General features: G+C 42.9%; 1 long non-coding RNA gene across 1 annotated transcript; it reads left to right on the top strand.

Moving 5' to 3' along the window:
- Positions 1–2,812: 2,812 nt before the first annotated feature.
- LOC127750524 (uncharacterized) lies at positions 2,813–4,000 on the top strand. Its single transcript, XR_008011724.1, has 3 exons — positions 2,813–3,317; positions 3,403–3,482; positions 3,606–4,000. It is a non-coding gene; the product is annotated as an uncharacterized LOC127750524 (long non-coding RNA).
- The last annotated feature ends 3,236 nt before the right edge of the window (positions 4,001–7,236 follow it).

Consider the following 7,236-nt stretch of genomic DNA (forward strand, 5'->3'; position numbering starts at 1 on the left):
GACCACGAGGTCGTTTGTATAAGCCCGCTGGATAGCTTTTTCAAAGCAGAAGAGCGGGCTAAAAAGATAGATCAAGTTCGAAGTAGAGCATTCTAGCTCAAAAATTGGATTTAAAAAAAAACAACAAAAAAACCAGAGGTCCCACAATAGGGTATTTCGGGTAAGCGAAGCAGCGGAAACGGAACGGCCGAGCGGCTGCTGGATCCGTCTCAGCCTGCGAACTGCGCATGCGCAGTATACTCTGCGCCGCCCCGCAGCCTCTCCCTCTCCCCCGCGCATCAGCAGCAGAGATGCAACCAGCGGTGAACTGGCCGGTTCCGTTTCCGCCGCTCCGCTTACCCGAAATACCCTATTAAGGTTTTTATAAAAACATTTTTGTTCTTACTTCTACAGGGGTCACTCATCAAAGTAGAGGCCTGTGGGCGAAAATTTCGTCCATTTGGCTCTATCTTTAACCGTTTAGGCACCAGAGAGAGTTTTCTAAACGAAAATTACCGCAAAGCATTTTGATGTTTTTTCTCAGATATTTGATGGTTTCCGGTGGGGTAACTCGTTAAAATAAAACCCCGAGGAACAAAATTAGTGACTTTTAGGGCCAAATGCCCCGACTCGGGTGTCAGCCGCAGGACTAGGTAGATGTATGCCAGGCGCGTCGCAGCGTAACATTGTTTCGTGAGATATCGCGAAGCCTGTTACGCGAGACGTTGTCTGGCTTACATCTACCTTGTTTAGTTATGTTCTTCAGTAAATCGCGAGACTGAAATGATCGGGCCGCAGGCCCGACTGCTGATCGGAGTTGCCGGCGCAGCGAAGTGGAGCTGGCAACTGCGTTTGGCGGAAGGGCGGGCCTGCCTGTTGTCTCTGGTACCTCGGGTACTCCGTAGGTTCTAAAGTGTTCTTGGGCAACCCGACAGTGCTGCCAACACACCGGAAGCCGAGATTTGAGCCCAGGAAAAAAGGTTTCAGGGCTTAAAGTCGGCCGGAAGCTTATCACCACTGTGATCTCGGCCGACTTTGGAGGCTGAGACCTTTTTTGAATCGGGTACCACGGGTACTCCGTAGGTCCCAAAGTGTTCTTGGGCAACCCGACAATGCTGCCCACATACCAGGAGTCGATGATATAGTTGAATACTTTTGCTGACACGGCAAAACCTTTTGCTTAAAAGCAAATAGTTTGCTGACACAGCAAATAATTTTGCTGACACAGCGAGTACTTTTGCTGACACAGCAAATAATTTTGCTGACATAGCAAATAATTTTGCTGACCCAGCAAATAAATTTACTGCTATCTAGTTACAAATTTTTCTTTTACTATGGGTTTGTTTATCAGTTTACACGAAGTGTTGACGTTTTCATGTTAAAAACTGAGACGAAAAATCATCAAAAGTTAAGGCCGTATCATCTGCTTCCACGTTAGCTTAGGTTTTTCCTTATTTTTCCAATTTGTGTTCAGTGCAGTACCCCACCCCCACCCTGAAGTGGTTAGATCGCTCTAATCACCACCAGAGTTCAAATCCCTTGCACCCCCCCCCCCCCCCCCCCCCTCTACATCAGGTACTTTTAGCGAGTAGTGAACTTGAGTAATTACTATGCAATAGAATAGATTTGGAAGTCCACTAGAAATACTGGGAAGTCTGGTTACTATCCAACAAAATACATGGTTGATTGGTTTTGGTAAACACATAACTGTCCCCAGGTGCACAACCATCTGTGCTCAATCAGAAGGAAGCATTTCAGGAAGATGTGGCCAAGAGAGACATATTAACCATGACTTTACAAGTTGGACCACCCTTGTGAAAACGAACAGCTCCGAAAGACATCCGAAGCGGACTTGCTCCGTTTTTACTCCGACTAATGTGTTTCGGACTGTTTCGGATGGCTCCGTTTATGTTATAAAACGTTTGAAATCCGGATATTAAACGGAGCAGTCCGACTTCAGTCCGAATCGGACAGTCCGATTGGCGCCCGAGACCGCGAACTTCAGTTCAACCCGCAGTTGGCTACTGTTGAGAAGGTTAACCTGTGTGCTGTTGGAAAGTGGAGAAGTAAGATTCCTAAATATTAATCATTCTACAATTCTTAGTTTGCAAGTGTATTAATTTTTTTGTGGAGCCAATCTGCATATTTGATTGGTTTCACACTTGAACTCTACCACCTGCCTATACCATACATGTTTCCGATTTTGCAGGAAATGAATAAACCTGTAGGGAAATTGACAGTGAGCGAGGTGGGGCAGCTGCTGTCCCAAAATGAAGTGGACGATGAGGCAGTCTCCATTCTTAAAGGTAAGTGAAAGTAACGACTTTAAGTCCAGATAAGTTTGGTTCTTCCACCAACTTTCTACCCTAGAAATATTTGTAGTCCTAAAATCATTTTAGGCACTTGATATGACATCTAAAGTTAGAGTGGCCCTCTTCCTGTATGGCCTGTAATTCGTTGGAACACATAACAACTAAGGAACATATGTAAATTTTAGTGATAGGTGACTGCTAATGTCTGCACGTTACTTTTTGGCTGTAACAAATATTTGTTATGTTGTGTGCTATTTGTTAATTGTTAAATATGTCTTTTCAACACAACAAAAATCAAAGTTATATCCTTGTTTTAAAATTGTTGTAAGTCTTTTGTTGTGAAGTATCGTCTCCAACATAGCTCTTCAACTCTTGAAGATGTTTTTTTACTTGAGTTCAATAATTACTGATAAGTGTATAACAATAGTTTATCCCTATATCCCTAAATACTTTGTGGTCACTTTCATGTCCTCGGCTATTCATCAGGTATTACAATATCAAGGGATTCCTCATTATTGTTTATTTAAATTAAACTGCGGCTGGTGCTATGGTATGGTGGAGTGTAGGAAGGGGTAGGGCATACCCAAATCATGAGGCATTGCCAACTTAGATTACTAAAAAAGGGGGCGAGTAGTGCTATGGATATGACAGCTTCGTTCCCTGTTAGTTTATCTTTATCGAAATTATTAAAAAACAAATATTATTAGTCATAAAACTCATCTAGTGTGGAGTAGGGTTAAATCGTCGGCAAAAAAATCACCAGAAACATTAACATTCCGCAAGTGGTCGTGTTGTCGTGGTTAGTGAAGGCCGTGCCGATGCTATTTACACGCCGTTTTTCCACTATTCCCCTGAACGAAACTGATAGAGGAGATTTTGTAACGAAATAGTCGGAGTTTCGTAGTGCTCGTCCATTGTACACATTTCAGACATTTTGTGGTTAGTTTCAAGTTGCACAACATCGAGAAAACATTAGTTTGAAGTTGAAGTCTAGCAGTCGGTGTTTGAAACAAGGCTAGCTGGATGGTGAGGTTGATAGTTTTTAACATGATGTTTGTCGAATATTTACTCTTTTTTAACCGTCTCTGAATGTATCTCCTTGTTCATTTAGTGTAGAACAACAATTGAGATAATTGTTTTGCATTTTTCGGCGTTTGCCTCCTGTTGTGAAATGGAGCTTGAAAAAACAAGGTTAGCTTATTTTCATGGAATGTTGTATCTCTTAACTTATTTCTTTCATATTGAGCTGTATTTAGTTAGTTTGGTTTACTCCTAATAAAATGCAGCTATATTTTTTTTTTACTCTTGTTTCAGGAATGATGTAAATCAAACCATTTCGATTCTGTCTAAAGCATCACAATTTTCTTCTGCTCTTGGCCAAAGGCATTGCTTTGGTTAGTTTGCTTATTTGTGTGAGGTGTGTATGTGACGGGAAGCAGAATTAAGCATCGGTAATGTTCGACAATAGTTCATGTATGATTTGTTTCCCTTCATCTTTACTAATAATTGAAATATTTTCATTTCTTTTGCCGGTTAAGAAGTAGATATGGAGCCAAATTACATCTGTTCCAAGTGCCATGTTATCGTAGAAGGTGGAATGAAAGGTTTTCAAGCTCACATGAGAACACCAGATCATTTACCTCCTTACATTTGTGGCCACTGTAGTTTTGATTATGCTCATCTCTCTTCGCTCTATGTTCACTTGAGAAGACACCACCAAGTTGTTCAACCGCAACAATATGCTTCGCATGTCATCCACAATCCTCACCGCGTATCAATGTACCATGAGAATCTCATTGAAAAAATGTCAAAAAACGACAAAAGAATGGGCCTCTACGTCACGCAGTATTATTTTTGATACGCACAACTTTGCAAGCGTGTCACAATCACAATGCGAGTTTTTACAATACAAAATATGAAATGAGGAATAAGAAAATGAGTACACCATAGCACTTGTGTATTACCTTCAGATTTCAGATCTTCACTCCCATTGTCTGCATCCTGTAACAGTTCTGAAAGGAAAGGAGATGTGGAAGGTATTGCCATAAGGAATACAAGTAACATTACATGAATCAAGTAGGGTTACAATGTTATCAGTTTCACCTGTGCCACTTCCAGATCTTGCATTCACATCTCCACTAATCAGTACATACTTATATGTTGGAATGCATGAGCACAAGTCCTGTTTCAAAAAAACCAACCTTAGGTGGGCGATAAACACAGGCCATTAATACTCTGTCAGATTGTAACTTGAGTTCAATAATTATGTATTCAGGTTTATGGTCATATTGAGATGGTGATGTTGTTAACACGTTCACTTCAATATTATTTAGTACATAAATTGCCACTCCGCCAGCACCCTTGCCAATTCTATCATTCCTAAACACATTACAGCCAGGTAATTCTAGGGCTGTGCGATTTTTCGATTAATCGAAAACTCGATTCGATTTTTTTTGACATCGACGATTATTTTGAAGGGTCGATTTCAATACCTAATATCGAAAACAAACATTCGATTATTGACTATCGTCGATTTCGAACGATTTTCGATTTTTTCGATTTGTATTCGATATCGATTACACGTTACGTACGATACGATGTCATTCGCCGATCGATCGATCGACTTTCCTTGTAGCACCAAGAGGCTAGCGTGTGATTTCTGCCCCAACCAACGCAAAAATTGGGCCCATGTAGCACCTAGCGACTAGCGTCTTAGCTCGCTACCCACCTAGCGACTAGCGCCTCAGCCAAAAACCCGCCGCCACGCCACGCCGCCGCCGGACTACCAGCGCTGGGCTAGGGTGCGGGCGGGCGCGGGCAGGGCAGGGCACGACTCGGCAGTCAAATCACTCTACTTTTAGTAATAACATTAAAATTTTGAAGTGCTCAATCTGACTATGATTTGTAACCCACCCGCCGATAGCCGATTCGTTATTAACTGTTATCTGTCACTCGTCGGTAATCGATATCGATTAAGTCAATGGGGTGAGCATTTAGCTGAATGCTGATCAAGTACAGTTTAATTTTCAAGCATTTTGACGATTAATTGACAGAATTGCCAAAAATCGATTATTGAAATCGAAAAAAAGATCTAAAATCGAAATCGAAAACAATGGAAAATCGAATAATAATTGATTGAATTCGCATATCGATCAATGTTTCGATTTTCGATAATATTTAATCGAATCGAAGCATACTTCGATTATTTTGAAAATCGACGATTACGATTAATTTTCGGGGTCCGGCCCACTCACCCAGACGTCTTTCACCCAACACCCAACTGACCCAAAGTCCACTGATCCAGGGCCCAGTCACCCTCTATTATTCACCCAAGGTCCGTTCACCCAGATTACCACCTCACCCTCTCTCACCCAAGCCGAAAAAATACGCCCAAATAATCGAAGGTCGAGGAGTATTGCCTGAGTTCCGGAATATTGTCTGTGCCCAGGGTGCAGGCGCAGGGGGTATTTCATTTACACAACAATCGAAAAGCGTTCGTTGCCCGTGATATAATAAGAGAGACCCTACACAACATTTTCGGAAAAGTTTAGGCCATGGAACAAAATTTAGGCAAATTGCTACCAAGTGATAGAGGGGGATACATACTATCCCACAATGGTTATCTGTACAGCAATCATTCGGAAAACAAGGCCGGTACAAGAAGATACTGGGTGTGGACGAACATGACCCACATGTTTGCCTTCTCTATTAAAACATTGGCTTCTGGAGCCGCCTTCAGCATCCCTTCAATTAAGGTAGCGTACTTGATGCTCAAAGCCGTCTGGAGCACAATGTTCAGGCCATGAGTCATGCAGTAAGTCCAGTCGTAGCCTTCTAGAGCCTTCTTTATATCACTGCCTCCATCAGTGGTGAATTTAATACGATTTCGAAGTTCTGGGTCGATTCCAAGCTCGGTGACAGATTTCTTAATGATCTCTAGCAGATTTTCTGCTGTACTGGCTGCACCATCTAGCGGGACCAGAAAGAGAATGCGGTCGAGCATCTTCCAGCATTCAACTGCGTGCGCAGTACACACAAGATATTTTTCTTTTTTAAAATCTTCTGTGTAGCAGTCCAGTGTGCACCCGCAGCGCCCCTCCTCGATGGCTGGCAAAAGTTGTTCGACCGTTTTCTGTCGTGCAATGACTGCCTCTTCAGAAATAACATTAGAGACAGTGTTCGGACATGGGACGAGTTTCTCCGCGTGGAGGCGGCCAAACCTAGCATAACTAGCTCCCATGTCCAAAGCGGACTGAATTAGCATTACGAACCCTTCGTCTGCAACCGTGTTTGGTGGACGAAGTCCTAGAGCGCAGAAATGAGCGCATGCTACTTGAAAGAGATCTTTAGCTTCCTTCGGGGGATCCTTTTTTTCTTTAAAATTTGGGGTACCAACTTGCTCATGCTTTGTCATGCACACTTTCCTGTGCCTTGTCAAACTGTTGGAACCACTACCAGTGCTCCCCGTGTAGGAAAACAGCATGCAGCATCTAACACACTGAACAGCGTCTTCTGGCGCGTCACTGTCGCTATCTACAAGTAGGTGAAAATCGTCCCAGTGATCCCCGATGATTTTGAACGAGGGGTACACAATGCTTATGTGAACAGCTTTGCACTTCTTGTTCTTTAATTTTTCGGCAACAAGTTTTAGCCTCTCCGCTGTACCTTTCCTCTTTGCAGCTTTTGCAGCTTTTGCTGCCGCCTCAGCCTCAGTCTGCAAATGTGAATGAAAAAATGCATTACACTTTCATACTACGTACGAGGACGAGGTCCGGCTTCGGCTTGACCAGATGGTACTGACTACCCTTGAGCCTCAATTGGTGATCGCGGAAGTATCGGCCATACCTACGGAGGGGCCAAGGAGATGGCCGAGAATGTGCAGACCGACGGCTCTGCTGAAAATGTCGCTCTCCTCATTGGGATTAACAACGTCCTCGCCAAACAC

This window comes from Frankliniella occidentalis, unplaced genomic scaffold, assembly GCF_000697945.3.
Source record: "Frankliniella occidentalis isolate FOCC.00 unplaced genomic scaffold, Focc_3.1 Scaffold203, whole genome shotgun sequence".
Lineage (NCBI taxonomy): Eukaryota > Metazoa > Arthropoda > Insecta > Thysanoptera > Thripidae > Frankliniella > Frankliniella occidentalis.